Below are 17,573 nucleotides of genomic sequence, written 5' to 3'. Positions count from 1 at the left end.
TGTTTCAGTTTCCCCCAATCTGCAATATATTCTCCTGGATCAAGGTCTTTCAGTTTTCTTGTCATTTTATCCATTTCTGCCATGTACAGCAATTTGTATATCCAATCTTCTATAGTTGGTATTTCTTGCACTTTCCATTTCTGCGCGTATAAAAGTCTTGCTGCTGTAATCATATAAAATAACAATGTTCTGTGCTACATTGGAACATCTTCCATTCCCAAGTTCAGTAGCAACAATTCTGGGTTCTTATTTATTTGGGTTTGTAAAACCTCATTAATTGCTTCAATTATTTCTCCCCAGTATTGCTTAGCTACCTCACAAGTCCACCACATATGATATAATGATCCTTCATGCTTTTTACATTTCCAGCATTTATCTGGCATGTTAGTATTTCCTAGTGCAATTTTCTTTGGTGTTAAATACCACCTATACATCATTTTATACACATTCTCTTTGATATTGGTACAAGTTGAAATCTTCAATGTATTTTTCCACAAATGCTCCCATGATTCCATTGTTATTTCTTTGTGAAAGTTTATTGCCCATTTCACCATCTGGACTTTGACTGTCTCTTCTTCCATATGCCATTTTAGAAGTATTTTATAAATTTTCGAAATTTCTTTTTTACCTTCTTCTAAAATCACTTCTTCTAGTTCCGAGTTTTTCAGTCTTATTCCTCCCTTTAAACAGTCCGAGTTATAAAGATCTCTGATTTGCCTGTATTGGAACCATCCGTAATGAGAAGATAACTCTTCTTCCGTCTTTATTTTTAACATTTTATGTTCCGTCAACATTATCTCTTTGTAAGTTAAACATTGTTGTTCATTATAGACAGCTCTCGGATCTATTACTTCATATGGTACCACCCATGAGGGGATGCCATCTTCCACATAATCCTTATATTTCTTCCAGATTGTGAAAAGGCGAATTCTAATATAGTGATGCAAAAACATAGAGTCCGCTTTAACTTTATCGTACCACAAATAGGCATGCCATCCAAACAGTTTTTTATATCCCTCCAAAGCCAGCAGTTTACGGTCTTTTAACGTTATCCAATCTTTTAGCCCAACCAAATAAATTGCTTCATAATATAATCTTATATTTGGCAGTTGCAGTCCACCTCTTTCTTTCGAATCTTGTAATACTTTCATTTTCACATGGGGTTTCTTGCCTGCCCACACAAATTCTGAAATTTTTCTTTGCCATTTATCAAATTGTTTGAAGTCTCGGATAATTGGAATTGTTTGCAATAAAAACATCACACGTGGTAACACATTCATCTTCACTGTTGCTATTCTTCCCAACCATGACAAATGTAATTTATTCCATTTTATCAAGTCTCTTTCTATTTGTAACCATAGTTTCTCATAGTTGTTTTTAAATAAGTCTATATTTTTCGCAGTCAACTCAATCCCTAAATATTTCACTTTGTTAGTTACCTCACAGTCTGTTATCTCCATTAGTTCTTGCTGTTTTTGCTTTGTCATATTCTTACACAATATCTTCGACTTCTTTTTGTTCACATAAAATCCAGCCAAATCTCCAAATTCCTTTATTTTATCTAATATTTTTGGCATATTATGTATTGGATCTTCAACTATTAACATTACATTGTCTGCAAATGCTCTGACTTTGTAGGAGAATTCTTTTATTTTTATGCCTCGAATTGCATCGTCCTCTCGTATTTGAATCAACAGTATTTCCAAGATCAGAACAAACAACAATGGAGACAGTGGGCAGCCCTGTCTCATACCTTTACTTATTTTCAATTTTTTAGTCAAATCATCATTGACTACAATCGCTGCACACTGATCTTTATAAATTCCTTTAACTGCTTGTATGAACTCTTTTCCCATTTGCAGCTTTTCCATAGTGGCAAACATAAAGTCCCAATTCAGATTATCAAATGCTTTTTCAGCGTCCACGAAAAAGAAACCAACTTCCTTATCACAGTGCTTATCGTAGTATTCAATAACGTTTATTACAGTCCTTAAATTGTCCTTAATTTGTCTATTAGGTAGGAATCCAGCCTGTTCTTCTGCAATAAATTCCAACAGCCATCCCTTTAACCTTTCTGCCAAAATTTTCGCAAATATCTTGTAATCATTATTCAACAACGAAATTGGGTGATAATTTTTGACGTTAGTCAGGCCTTGTCCATCCTTCGGAATCAACGATATATTGGCTTCGTTCCATGAGTCAGGAATCTTTTGGCCTTTCATTCATTACCACTCTTAAAAAAGGTGCCAATTCATTAACCATCGTTTTATAGAACTTAGCCGTTATTCCATCCGGGCCTGGTGCTTTCCCTAATTTAGTTGATTGGATGGCTTCTTTTATTTCCTCCTCTGTCACTTCCCTATTTAACTTTTCTTTCCATTCCTCTGAAATTATTGGAAGCTTCATTTGCTCCAAGTATTCCGCTATTGAATCTCTATTCACCTCCTTTTTTTGATACAATTTTGCATAAAATTTAAAAAAGGCTTTACTAATAGCTGATTGATCCATCAATATTTTATCTTCTCGAATCTTAGTTATAATTTTCTTCTCCTTTTTCTTTTTTAATTGCCACGCTAGATATTTCCCAGGTTTATTTGCACCCTCGAACGACTTCTGGTTCATTTTTTTCAAATTCCACTCCAATTCGTTATTGTTTGTTGCCGTCAATTGTTCCTGCAGGATTTTTATATCCTGATATATTTTCTTCTTCCCTGGACTTTTCTTAAATTGTATCTCTTTGGCTTTAATTTTTTCCATAATTTCATGTCTCTTTTCTTCCTTTCTCCTTCTGTCTCTTGCATTCAAGTCCATTAGTATTCCTCTTGTCACAGCTTTGTATGTGTCCCATACCTTAGAAGTTGGTACATCCTTATTCATATTGTATTGTATAAAGAACTTGGTCTCCCTCCGTAGCAACGCAATGTTATCTTCTTTCTGTAGCAAATCCTCATTTATCCTCCATCCTCTTCTTTTAGTATTTTCCCCAAATCTCCACATAACTGGGTTGTGGTCTGAGCCTACCTTAGGCATTATCTCCACATCTTTAGTCCATATCACCAATTCCTTGGAGGCCCAGATCATGTCAATTCTTGATAATGTCCAATGTCTTGCTGAATAAAATGTATATTGTCTATTTTTAGGATTTTGTCTCCTCCACACATCTTCCAGACTTTCTTGTTCTTTAATCTCAAAAAAAGATTTTGGCAAAAGTCCTCTTTTTTTATGTGCACTTTTAGATTTCTTATCCTCTTCCAAGTTTGTAACTCCATTGAAGTCACCTGCCAAGATTATTTGAGCATAAGTCAATTCATCTAGCTGTTTCTGTAAATCCTTGAAGAAATTTTCTTTCGCACCATTAGGTGTATAAATCCCAATCACCAATGTCTTTTTTTAATTCCAAATTATTTCCACTGCTATATATCTGGCTTCTGTATCACATAGAACTAATTTAGGCTGCAGCTCTTCCTTTATATACAATACAACTCCTCTTTTCTTCTTTTTGGAAGCCGCTGCATATTCGTTTCCAAGTTTTGCAAGTTATAGATATTTTACATCCTGCTTTTAAATATGTGTTTCTTGCAAACACACTATATTACATTTTTGTTTTAAAAGCCAGTGGAATACAATCTTACGTTTAGAAGGTGAATTTAGTCCATTTACATTCCAAGATATAATTTTGCACTCCATATTCAAATTTTAGCTCTTTTAGGTAAGTCTTTTTCATTGTCCTTAATAAACATTTCCACCTCCTGTCCAGATCTGATGTTTCTCCTGATTCCACCAAATTCGAAAGCCAGCCCTTCTGGTATTTCCCATCTGTATCTAATTTTCAAATCTTTTAACATCTGGACCAGCTCTCTGTATTTTTTCCTCTCCAACAACACCGATCTGGGCAGCTCTTTCATAATTCTCACCATTTTTCCATCAACTTCTAATGGGTCCTGAAATTGTTTACTCACAATTGACTGTCTGATACTTCTAGTTGTAAATTGCACAATCATATCTCTTGGTGAGTTCTTTTGAGCCGCGTATTTTGAATTTATCCTGTATGCCATGTCTAGAAGAGCTGCCGTTTCCACTTCTTCTTTATCCAGATACCCTGCCAAAATTTCTGTAATATGCTCTTCGGTTGATTTTTCCAAAACTTCCAGGATCCCACAAAATCTAAGTTGTTTTTCCATTTGTGTACATTCAACTGTGGCCACTCTTCCCTTCACTCCTCTCATCTCCGTTCTGTGTAAGTCCGCCAAAGTGTCAGTTACATTTTCTACTACGTTAACTCTCTGCTGTGTGTCTTGTAGGTTGTTTTTGACTTGATCCATATTCTTGGATATTTCCGCCATCTCCACTTTAAATGCCTCTTTAAAGTCCTTCAAATTTTTTGCCATCTCCTGCATCATATCTTTAAGCTCTTTATTTCCTTCCATAACTTTTTTCTCCATCTCTTTACTTCCATCTGTAACTTTTTAATCCAAATTTTCCAGCGCCGTCTTCCAGTCCTTCTTCGACATCGTGGGGCTGGCTTTACCTCGCTCCCATGAGTCCGCTCTTTTCCTTAACCCCGTGGCGCAGATTTATTCTTTTCTTTTATTTTAAAAGTCTGAATTTAGATTAATTTCCCACAATTTGGTATTTACGAAATCCAAAATGTCGGGCGTCTTTTCTCTATGGTCTTATTTGAGTCAGGCGCCCTTACCCTTATCCAAGATGTCTTACTTCTGTTTTACTTGAAGCCAAAACCTTGCCCTTCTTCCAAATGGCGACTTTCCACTTCCATTGGTTACAAGCCGCTTCTCGCCCATCTCTTTATGGTTCTGGTGCACTTCCTGTTCCTCTCCGTAGCACAGCAGTTCTCGCGATGTTAAAACTTTCTCACAGTCCACTATCTCCTCCTAGCCACAAGTATGTAAACAATAGTCGTTTTTCCACGCTAACTTCTCTTTAAAAAGTCATTTTTTGCCAATTTATTTGCCGGAATTTTCTCAGTTATTTATTAAATCTCTTGCAGTTTTGTAATTCTCTTTATTACTTTATTTCTTATTATAATCTGTCCCGTACTGAGAGATAGCAATCTTTACCTTCTTAGACGTTTCTCTTGGGTTGTAATCACTGCTTCGATTATCCAATCGATTCAAAATCCCTTCTTGTGTTGTTGAAGCTTGGGCATGAAGGTCTTATGTCAGAATTTGACTCCAGAGCTGCTGCAGAGATCTTGGCTACCCGTCTACAAGTGGGACCTCAAGGGTGGATGGGGGATCGTTGCGTAGACCCCCCCTCACACCCGAGATCAACGCACTCTCGAGGTTTTGAGCATACCTGCTTGTTTTCCGCCTAAGAAAAGGGGGCTATGGGCAGTTTGCGCCCCTCCAACCCCTACAAACAACGGCACGGACAGCACAGCTCCCTGAGCTGCATTAGACCTCCATGGATCCCAAACTGGAAGTCCAGCTTCCCTCAAGTTTTGATTGGAAATGTAGGCATCCTGGTTTTACAGCTTGGCTCTCCATTACAGCTGCAAACCTGTGTCAGGCATCACTTGTAGCTTGGCTCTGAGAACCAAGTTACATTGCCAGTTAAACTTTGTTTTGGAAGTAGTATGGGCATACACAAAAAGTCAATTGCACTATACTGCATGGTTAGTAAGGTGCACAGTGCAACCATCTGCCAAATGTCAATGAACAGTTTGTTGAAAAATCAGATCTTTGTTTGCAATCTGTGAACAGGACAGGAACTGAACTGGTGAGTGTTTGAGCATCCCTTCTCTTTGTAGTCATTTACCTCACAAATGCATTCTAAAAAAACTAAATTCTTACACCAGTCTGTGGGACTGCCTCTCCCTATATATATATACCCTGGAGGATGCTTTGCTCAGCAGAAGAACAGCTATTGGTGGTCCCTGGTCCCAGGGAGGCCAACCTGGCCTCAACAAGAGCCAGGACCTTTTGGGTCCTGGCTCTGACATGGTGGAACTCTCTGTACATTGAGACTAGGGCCCAGCAGGACTTGCTATCTTTCTGCCTGGCCTGTAAGACAGAGATGTTCTGCCAGGCATATGGCTGAGGCTGGGCCAGACTTCCATCAGCCCTGTAGGAGGAGGAGGTGAACAACTTAAACCTCCCTATCAGATCTGCCCACCACCCTGTTTTAATTAGCTAAGCAGTTATTGCTGCCATCTGGGAAATTATGTATTATATTTTCTTATGATAATTGATTGAGATTTTATAATGTTTTTATTGATTTTATGGAAAGTGCATGTAATTATGTTATGATGTTTTAAATGATGTGATCTGCCCTGAGCCCACTTGTGGGGAGGGCAGAATAGAAGTCCAATAAAATAAATAAAATAAAATAAAATAATTTAGTGTAAATTGTCCTACTAAACTGCTGAGTTGGCAAAACTGCATTGACCAGAGTGACCAAATTACTGAAGCTCTGAGCTAAGCTACAAGTGATGCCTGACACAGGTTGGACACTTATCAGCTTCCCTCAAGTTTTGATGGGAAATGTAGGTGTCCTGGTCTTGCAGCTGTAATGGAGAGCCAAGCTGTAAAACCAGGATGCCTACATTTCCCATCAAAACTTGAGGGAAGCTGACAAGTGTCCAACCTGTGTAAGGCGTCACTTGTAGCTTGGCTCTCTGTTGTCTCTGTTGTCTCATTCAGTTTGGCTGGAGGGGGAGGGCCTGTGACCTGATTTACCATTCTGAATAGACCAGATAGTGCTCCTTCTTCAGACTGTAGACATTGGCAGACAGCTTAATGTTTCCACGGTGTCATAACTTCCATTTTCTACCTTTTTAAAAGGACAATATTGCTATACCTTGGGTTATAGAAGTAGTGCTGAGACTACAACATAATGGTTGCATTATTTCCTTGGAGTGTGTGTATTTGTGTCTATGGAAAAGTGTGGTGGAAATATGACACAAGGGGCTGACTGTGGATATCGGGTGGGGCACATTTGGCACTGCTGTTCTGTTGCTCTGTAGCTTTATAAGTCCGATACTTTATATTATTTTGGAAAAGTTTTTACAGGTTTTGTTCAAGAACAAAAATTCACCTTTTGGCATCTGACACGATTTATTACAGAAATATTGTCATGTTGCCTAGCAAAACATCAGTTCAGTAATGCACTAAAACACCAACCAAAGAAGTGAACATTTGATAAAATTACAGGTACTGTTGTATTTCCTCTTACCAACAAAAACAGTAAAGTAAAAGATCATTGTGAAATTTGACCATTTCCTCAAGTACAAAACCTTTCAATGTATTTTAGCAGCTGCCTAGGAAAAGGCTGCTGCCAGTGTACAGCACATTTCTTGTTTCCTGATAAGAAACATAACTTTTGAAATTCAAACTTATTATCATGATTTACTAGCAAAAGGTCCTTGAAGGAAGGAGCATCCCAAATGAACACAGCACCATGGCCAATCAGAGGCTTTAAAAGGGCATGTAGGCATGCAATCCAACAATCCCTGGTTACAAACTGACACTGTTCTTTGAGCTGGTCAGTTTCCCTCAACCCAGTAAGAAATAGCATGAGAAGATTTTGAATTCTTTGCCATAACCTCCAGTGATTGATTTAGAGAGTCATTCTTTTCAGTATCATTCTGGATAACTGTCATCCTTTCTCCCTGGGAGTGCATTGATGGGAATAAAGATGTTCAGTAAGTGGGGAATTCCTTAATGAAAGATTTTGTTGATGGAAGTTACAGTTAGGAAATTCTGCTCCACTGAAGCAATCAGATATGTCCTTGGATGTCCTCAAAATATATTCTAGAGTCTCAGCAGAGAGTGCAAAAGAACTGTATTTTTCCTATTTTCATTTTTATCTCCTCTCTATTAAAAAGTGCACTGTAATTAACATTTGCTGTGCTTTTGGCAAGGCAGTGTATAGTCCCTCATGGAAAGGACTGGGGCCAAAATATTGCATTTACATTGGCGATTGAGGAGGAGGAGGAAAACAGGCTAAAGAACTCTGATATGGTATAAAAGAGACCACTGGAAGAAAAGATTTACCAGATAAATGTCTAAGGAGTGGAATCCAGTAGAAATGTGGCTGAGAAGCTCTGGTCTGAAGTGCTAAAAAATGATGGGATTAAGTGGTTATGAAGCAGGGACAGGTATAGTTCTACAGTTGCTGTCCTTAATCATTGCTTTGGAATGTAGCCTATACTTTCCTGACACTGAAATTATTCCAGGTCCCATAAAACCCTCAAGGACTCCTGTTATTGCCTCTGGGTTCATATGCACTACTGAGGGCCAAACTACAAGTGACGCCTGACACTAGTTGGACACTTGTCAGATTCCCTCAAGTTTTGATGGGAAATGTAAGCAGCTTGGTGGAATGTTGGACAAGTGAAAGTTGAAAAGTCCATTGGACAGCAGTCGGAGAGCCAAGCTGCAAGACCAGGATACCTACATTTCCCATCAAAACTTGAGGGAAGCTGACAAAGTGCCCAACTAGTGTCAAAATCAAAAAGAGTCCAGTAGCACCTTTAAGACTAACCAATTTTATTGTAGCATAAGCTTTCGAGAATCAAGTTCTCTTCATCAGATGCATGTTACAGAGACTGGTCAAATATAGAAGAGGAGGAAGGAGAAGGGGAGGAGAGAGAAGAGGCAATTAGGGGGGAGTGTCAGGCATCACTTGTAGTTTGGCCCTCAGTCTCCTCACCTATCCTAAGCCCATGAATGTCAGACATGACTCCTAAAGGCCTCTGCCTCTTTTGAAGTGATTGGAAAGTAGAAATGAGCAGTTCAGTTCTCCACCTGTTCTGTTTTCTAGGCTAACTTTGCTAACAATATTCGAATCCAGTTACACTTTTGTGACAGACTACACTTAACAACAGATTTCCAAAGCACAGCAAAATCAGAGAGGGGAAGGGTTAATTATTCCCTAGAATGCAGAGCTTGAGTGACAGGCTGCTTCTTCTTCTCTGATTGGTCAATTAGAACCAGTCTGAAGACAGTTTCTGACAGGATTTTGAAGTCAGTGAGTCTGACAAGAAAAGTCAGACAGGTTGACCTTTAAAGTGAAGGGAGTAGACTCCTTTGCCTTAACTGTAGTATTACTGTTCTGAGGGAAATTCCATCTAAGAATTCAGTCTAAGTGTCAGCATAAGCTGAGGTACGTGTTACACAGAAACGAGAGAACTGGGTGTGTGTTTTGACAATAGTGATTTGGTAACGGGTTGAGACTCCCTTTCAAGCCAAAAGAAGAAAGGGGAGAAGAAGATTCTAAGAAGAAGATTAATTCCTGCCCAGTTTCTAAGAGGTGGCTGCCTCTGAGTAGAACCTTGGGTCTGTTGTGAAGGGGAAATGGTTTTAGACTAACTCTAGGAAACCTGAACTGTCACAAGAAACTTTCTGAAGAAACATTATTACTGTATCTAAATTACTAAGTAAAACACATCTCACTGTTAAGAGCTAAGAATATATGAAAATAAGCTTCAAGACTACTATTTTGCTTGATACACGAAGTGTATTCTGTAATACTGAAAAAATCTTACTTCCATATTTCCATCTGCTGACTACTTTTACTCAATCCCTGCCTGTTAAATAAAGTTGTTAATTCTTTTTGAATATTATTTAGTCTCTAGTGCCATTTTCAAGAAAAAGGAAGAGGGCTCCTGCTTTTCCCCATCAAATTCCTGAGCTGGGCTAAAAAGTCAAAACTGTATCTTCATGTCAGGGTGGAACAAACAGACTTTAAAAAACACAAATATTAACACACTACTTGAGGCTGCTTAGTCAAAGCAGGGAAGCTGAATTTTGGTGGGGAAATCTGTCTCACAGAGTGGAGAGTGAAGGGGTGGGTGTGTCCATCATAACCTTAAAGACCAACAAAGTGTTTCCATAGTATAAGCTTTTGAGAGTCAAGTTCCCTTCATCAGATATGAATAGGAATGGAGATCTCCATTCCTACTTGTATCTGTCAAAGGGAGCTTGACTCATGAAAGCTTATATCCTGAAAACTCCTTTTTGGTCTTTAAGGAGCTACTGGACTCAAACTCCTCATCTACTGTAGACCAACATGGCTACCCACTTGAAACTTTGCTAACAATGTGAGCAATAGAGATGTTTGCCAAGGGCATAAAACCAGCATAAAATAGCATTCAGCAGCCTAAAATTATTTTGATAAAACAGTCCTCAGGCTAGAAGCAGACAATAAAAATAGCTTTAAAAGATGGACCATGTCAGTTAAAAGCCTATTTTGACCTTGTTAGATAGATGTAAGGTGAACCTCAAGGGAGGAGGCATTTCAAAGGCAAAGTGATTTCATTGAAAATGCCTTTTCTCTTATTGCAATTTATTTCTTCTCTGCAGACAGGGATAAAGAAAGAAGATCTAGGAAAAAAGTTCTTAACTGGTGGGCTGGACAGTACAGGAGGAGGCAGTACTTCAATTACACCAGCTCCTAGCCATTTAGATCCTTAAAGGTAAGAGCAGGTATTCTGATATCTGATGAGACATCCAATTTGATGAAGACTAAATATGCTCTATAAAGGATGGAATGTTAAGAATATAACTTAAATGTGGGGAGGGGGAACATGGAAGAGAAATCAGAATTCTGAAACCTCATAGATTCATAGAATAATTGAAGGAAAGATTTTTTGCTACAATTTCTTGTGCCCACTCCACTTCTGTGGACTGTATTCATGAAATATTTGATTATGTATTTGACATTTTATTATATTTAATTTTAATATTTGACACTAGATAGTATTTGATAGTTGGTATTCAATGCTTTTTCATATTTGCCAAGATCTGCAGCTGGTGTGCCATAGAATTTAATATGTAATTTCATGAAGCCCTATCTATGTAGTGTAAGGATACAAACACAGTCTTCATTGTTTATTTAGTGCTGAGATTTTACAAAGGATCTCACAGCCTGTTCTGCCTCTTGTGATCAATGAAGCGGAATGAGTGTGTCCTCTCTTTAATGATAGGCTGTACACACAAAATCCCAATTTTTCATATGTTCTGTTATTACATATATCTTTGGCTAAGGCAATATCCATTTTTTCCTTGACCTACACAGTATCTGATATTTTCACTGGGGAATGATGACCTTAAAATTTTACAGAGATATCACCTTGCCTAGAGCCTTGCTTTTCTTTTCAACTAACTCATGCATATAAAATAATAAGTGATTAAAACCAATCTCAGTATTAAAAATAAAACACCTTGACTGGAAATTTGAAGATGCTTATCAATAAAGTACACACAGACAAAAATTGCCCTCTAATGAAAATGGAAAAGTAGTATCCTTAATGTGGTGGTGGGACACTCCACAAGTAGAACAACAGTAGTTGCCATAGGAAGATGTTGATAAGCCCAAATGGTTTATAAAAAGATTTCATAGATTTAGAGCACATAGGACTGAGAAGCTATAGGCCATAATAGCTGAAATGCATCCTCTTTGCAAAGACAATATGCTTCTGACTACCAGAAGCCAGAACAAAGAAGTGAGAATTGTGATCACCTTGCCCTGCTTTTGAACTTCCTTGATATGTTTGGTGTGCTACCATCAGAGACAGAATGCGGACTAAGAAGTCTGACCCAGCCTAACAATTCCAATGTTCTTATGATATTATAAATAAAATTTATTATGCATATCTTATTCTTTGATATGTAAGTTTGATTGAGAGAACTCATGGAGACATTCATAGGAAAGCTCGTCTGCTATAGTATCCATGCTGCTGTAGACTGAGGAGACTTTGGCTGAAATCTTTGTTGCGTCAAAGGTTAGGTTGCCCTTAGGAAAAGCAATCCACCTCTCAGGTTCCTCATGAGATAAAATGTAGTTGCTGCATGAAAGCCGCCCCAGGCTTTTTGGAAGAAAGGTAGAATACATTTTCTGAAGCTAAATACTGGCACATGTATTTGATAACCGGACAAAAGATGCAAATCCCTTTGAGTCTTTGAGAGCCAGTTTGGTGTAGTGGTTAAGAGCGCAAGACTCTAATCTGGAGAACCAGGTTTGATTCTCCACTCCTCCATGTGAAGCCAGCTGGGTGACCTTGGGTCAGTCACAGCCTCTAGCTCTCTCAGCTCCACCCAACTCAGAGGGTGTTTTGTTGTGGGGATAATAATGACAAACTTTGTAAACCGCTCTGAGTGGGTGTTAAGTCATCCTGAAGGGTGGTATATAAATTGAATGTTGTTATTGTTGTTGTTACTATTAAAGCAAAAGCAGTACTCAGATGACTTAAACATATATTGACACACATCCTTTTATAGTCCTAGATACATAACCCCAGCCATTAGTCTCTTAAAAAACAAAACACCTCTCCAGGAGGTTTACTGGGGTTGCATTGTAAAGAATAGTGAAAACAGTGCATATAGTAATGTTGCTGTGGTTGTGTAAGCAGTCAGCCCAGCCTTTGCCAGTTGTAAAGCAGTTTTCATATAGCTGCATGTAATATTAAAAGTGTACAAGCCTCTGGAGCTTAAAATGGCTACCGTATAGCCACCAGAGAGCCTCTGCCGTTGCTACATCCCACCCAGGAGGACCAGGGATGCAAGGAATGCTGCCCTGGAATGCGGAGTGACCATGGCTTGATTGGATTTACTGCCATCCCAGCCCTGGGAGGGTCCAGTGCAATAAAGGCCTCGCAGAGTCATCCCCACTTAGCACATGCCTTTCCCTCCTTCCGTGATAAGATCTCCTGTCCATGTTGAGGAGCTAATCAAATGACATTCATAAGCATGTACAGTTGTTCCTGGAACAATGCGTTCCTTCCCTAAAAAGTACTTAACCTAGCTCTGGTGGACTTCATCAGAAAACTGTCCTTTTTGTGCAGCGCTAGAACTAGTTTTGCATCTGCATTCACACACCCCGGCAGCTATCCATCAAGGCAATCAAACCTTTTGTCTAACCCAGGAACTGACCATTGGAGTCTTTGTTCTAACTGCTAAGAGGACTCTCCTCCACCTCAGGGCACATTTTACCTATAAAAGCAGAGCCTTAGCCCCATTCAAATTGAACATATTTCTGGATCCACAAGCACTGTTCCCTTGAGGTTTGCTCTAAGCCTCTTGCTCTCTTGGCTGCGGGCACTGGACGTTTGAAGCTTCTCTCTCTCTCTCCTCACTGCGGACTGGACCCCTTCTCCAGGATAGGTAGATATATTTACTCCCTCTCTCTATTCCCAATTTCTGGCTACATTTCCTAGGACTCTGTGCATGTGTGTAACTATTTTCCCCAGTAATTTGTGTGTATGTGCATGAAGTTCTTGTGTTAAATAAAAGTTATTGGTTGATATTAAGCACCAGACTCGCTTGTTCTATTGTCGGAAGGGACTTAGTATACAAAGGTGACAGATCCCAGTTACCGCCTCTCATATAGCCGTCTTCCTTGCTTGCTAATTCCCCCATAAATCATATTTATTGCAAGGAGACCACTTCTGGTAACAGTTGCAGTCAAGGGGAGGGGCCATGAGTCAGTGGCAGAACACCTCATTGGCATGGAGAAGGTCCCAAATTCAATGCCCACACTTTCCATCTAAATTCTCAGATATGGCTTTAAAGGGGTTTGGCTATCTTTAACAGTGCATAGAACAGTGAATGAGAAATAAGCTTTGGTTGGCAACTTATATGTGCAATTTATGTTGAACTACATTATTTCCAACATTGATAAACAGAATGGAAAACAGTAAAAGCTTTCTATATAGAAAATCTCTTTAAATCTACCAGCACTAGGCTAATTTGCTGCAATTTCTTAGATGTAAATTAATTCTTCCCTCTGATTTAAAGCACCATATACCCTGCCAGGAAAGCACATAATGACTTAGTGCCAGCAATAGAGGGGACTTTGCCTCAGGTCTTTGAGAAGGTGAATTAATTGGTTGTCACTCAGGAGGAAAGGATTTATTAGAGGGAAGAAAACTGTTCACAAGTCGACAGAGAGGTTTTCTGAAATTGGGGTATTTGCCACCAATTATTACTGACTGAATCACAAAGGAAATATTTATAGCAACTGCACCTGTTCTGTACTTTTAAGAAAGCAAGATGTACGCATTAAGTTAGAATGAAATAAAAAAGATGGAAAATAAAAATTTCTTAGTAAATAAAAAGAAAAAGTATTGTGAGATGTTAGGGAACGGCAAGCACAATAAATAGTATACTTCTTTGTCATGCAAATTCTTGTTTTATTTTTTTCCCCAGTGTAAACGAAGGATAGTTTCCATATAGAAGATAATCCAGGCATAATACACAATGCCACAAAAATAATGAATTCAAGGTAGAGAATCACTGGTTCAACTTGTTAGGCTGGCATTTCAAAATTAGACTAAAAGCCACAGGGATAAATATGCTCAGCAGCTTGTTCTTGCTTGATTTTAATTATTTTTTATGTTTAGCTGTTCTTTTATTACACAGGCAATATTCCTGTTAGGGAAAATGATGAAAATGGTTCAGACATGTCCAGCTACCCTGTAGTGGAAACTGGCTGCAATTCAGAAGGTAAACTATTAGCGGTGAAAAATGTTGAATAATGTTGCTGGAATCCTTTATGGGGGCCAACAGTGGCAGCAGGTTCAAGTTGGAGAAAGTTTTTGAAATCTGTGTCATGTATTCTATCAAGAAGCCTCAGTGATGTCCCTTTAACAAATCTCTCTCTCTTTCTCTCTCTCTCTCTCTCTCTCTCTTTCTCTCTCTCTCCCCCCATATGTGTTTACCATATTGTACAGTTTTATTTCAGTTTATCTTCGCTACTGCTATTTATAGTAGGTTAGTATGGGACCCTACCTAGAGGACTTTATTATAGACAATAGTAGGGTTGCAAGATCCCCTCAGGGGCAAACCAATGTGTGTATGCTGCAGTTGGGGGCAGCAGCTTGTGAGGTAGATCCAGGGGAGTTAGCCATGTTAGCCTGTAGTAGCAAAATAGTAAAGAGTCCAGTAGCGCCACTTAAAGGTGCTACTGGACTCTTTACTAGACATGGGCATGAATGGGGGAAAAAATCCAAACACCCTGTTCGTTGTTCATTGCCATCTATGAACAACGAACAATGAACAGAAGCGAACATGTCCCCTTAACTAACATGTTAGATGTTCGGTGTTCGTGGCCCTTGTCAGAAGGACGCGGGGACTCCCCTCATCCATCTGACAGCGGGCAGACCTGGCACCGTGGGGCTTTGTTCTGCCTGCTGTCAGAGGGACAATGGGACTCCCCTCCCCTTGCCCCTCTGACAGTGGGCAGTGCCGCCGCTGAGGGGCTTTGTTCTGCTCGCTGTCAGAGGGACGAGGGTCTCCCCTCGTCCCTCTGACAGCTGGCAGAGCCACTGTCGCGGGGCTTCATTCTGCCCACTGTCAGAGGGACGAGGGGACTTCCCTCGTCCCTCTGACAGTGGGCAGAGCTGCCAGCACGGGGCTTTGTTCTGCCCACTGTCAGAGGGATGAGGGGACTTTCCTTGTCCCTCTGACAGCAGGCAGAGCCGGCACCATGGGGTTCTCCCTAGTGTCAGACAGACAAGGGGACTCCCCTTGTCTCTCTGATAGTGGGCAGAGCTGGCAGAGACTTCTCTCTGTCCCTCTCACACTGGGAGTGCCGGTGCCACCCCCTTTGCTTTCATTTTCTCTTCACAGTGGCAAAAATTGGACTGTCTGCTGGAAGCTGAAGGGTTAAAGCCAGAAGGAGCTGATACAGAGTTCAGTCCCTCCCTACCTCCATTGCCAGGGGAATTTATTGTAAGGCACCAGACTGTCTGGCTTGATGAACGGCTGCTGAACACACAAACAAGGCTTTGCAACAACCACTCATTCGTTCAGAATGGGGCCTCACGAACGGCTTGTTTGTGAACAGCTGGACCCAATGTTCCTGGCTTTTTTTCTTTCATATTGCTGTTCATGCCCATGTCTACTCTTTACTATCTTGTGAGGTAGGTTAGGTTGAATAAGAATGGCTGGCCAAAGGTCACCCATTAAGTTTCTTGGTAAGTAGGGCATAACCTATCCTAATTCAGGCTCTACTAGCCACTGTACCACATGGGGTTTCTGTGTAGGTCATCAGTGCTGCTTTCATTACAGACCTTGTGGAAAGCTTATGGAAATGCCACTGCCAAGCACATTGCTAAGCATCAGTAGAAGTAATTGTAATATCCAAGCCCTCTATCTACAGACTCCTGTCTTCAGAGCCTAAAAATAAGTCAGAGAATCCTCTGGTTTCCCCTCACACCATCCTGAGTCAACACATACTTCATATGAAAGCAAATAATATTACTTGCTTGACCTCCAAAGTGACCCAGGACTAGACATGGGCATGAACAGCATTACAAACAGAAAAAACCCACGAAGAGCCTAATCTGCTGTTCGCAAGCCAGCTGTTGGTGAGGCCCCATCCTAAACGAACAGGTGCTTGTTAAAAGCCTTGTTCGTTGCCTTTGGCAGCCGTTTGGCAAGCCAGACTGTCTGCAATCAATCCCCTTGACAACCGGAGGCAAGGAGGGACTGACTCTGTCTGAACTCCTTCTGGCTTTCCTTCTGGCTTTAACCCTTCAAAGTACTTCCAGCAGAGAGTCCCATTTTTGCCACCGTGAAGAGAAAATGGCAACAAAGAGGAAGACCCATGCATCATGCCTTTCCCAGGGTGCAATCTCTCTGAAACTTGGGGGGTCTTCGGAGGACAGTGAGGACTATGTCCCCTGCAAATTTGGTGGGTATTGGACATTGGGAAGGTCAGTTTGTAACCCGTCAAAGTAGCTTGCAGTAGAGAGTCCCATTTTTGCCACTGTGAACAGAAAATGACAACAAAGGATCCTTCCATGGATTGCACCCATTTCCCGGGGTGCAATCTCTCTGAAACTTGGGGGGTCTTCAGAGGACAGTGAGGACTATGTCCCCTGCAGATTTGATGGGTATTGGACATAGGGAAGGTCAGTTTGTAACCCCTCAAATTAGCTGCCTTCCAACAGGCAGTTTCGTTTTTGCTACTGTGAACAGAAAATGACAGCAAAGGGGGGGGCACATGGATCATGCCTTTCCTGGGGTACAATCTCTCTGAAACTGGGGGAGTCTTCAGAGGACAGTGGGGACTAAAGGGGGAGAGCCATAAATCATGCCTTTCCTGGGGTGCAATCTCTCTGAAACAGGGGGGTGTCTTCAGAGGACAGCGGGGACTAAAGCGGGAGAGCCATGGATCATGCCTTTCCCAGGGTGCAATCTCTGTGAAACTGGGGGGGGGTCTTCAGAGGACAGTGGGGACTAGATCCCCTGCAAATTTGGTGGGTATTGGACATTGGGAAGATTCTCCCGGGTGAGAGAGGGAGGGGAGAATCTCCCCACCTCTCTTGCACTGGGTAGGTAGCCTGGCTGTGTGACTGCTCTCCCGGCCCTTTAAACTATCAGCTGGCAGTCGGCAGGGTGAATTCCCCCCTGTCACCTGCCAGCTGATAGTTTAAAGGGATCTTTAAAGGGCCAGGTAAGTGTGTTTGAGGGGAGGGGGGCTAAGTGGAGGGTTTGGGGTGGGGGTGCTTCTGGCCCCCATGAACAATGAACAACAAACATGTCCAGGAACAGTTCATGTTCATCCATGTTCATTGTTCGTTGTTCGTGAATGGCACCGAAGGTCGA

The sequence above is a fragment of the Eublepharis macularius genome, chromosome 8 (genome assembly GCF_028583425.1).
Source record: "Eublepharis macularius isolate TG4126 chromosome 8, MPM_Emac_v1.0, whole genome shotgun sequence".
NCBI lineage: Eukaryota > Metazoa > Chordata > Lepidosauria > Squamata > Eublepharidae > Eublepharis > Eublepharis macularius.
The sequence above is the reverse complement of the archived record's forward strand: the minus strand, read 5'-3'. Positions refer to the sequence as shown.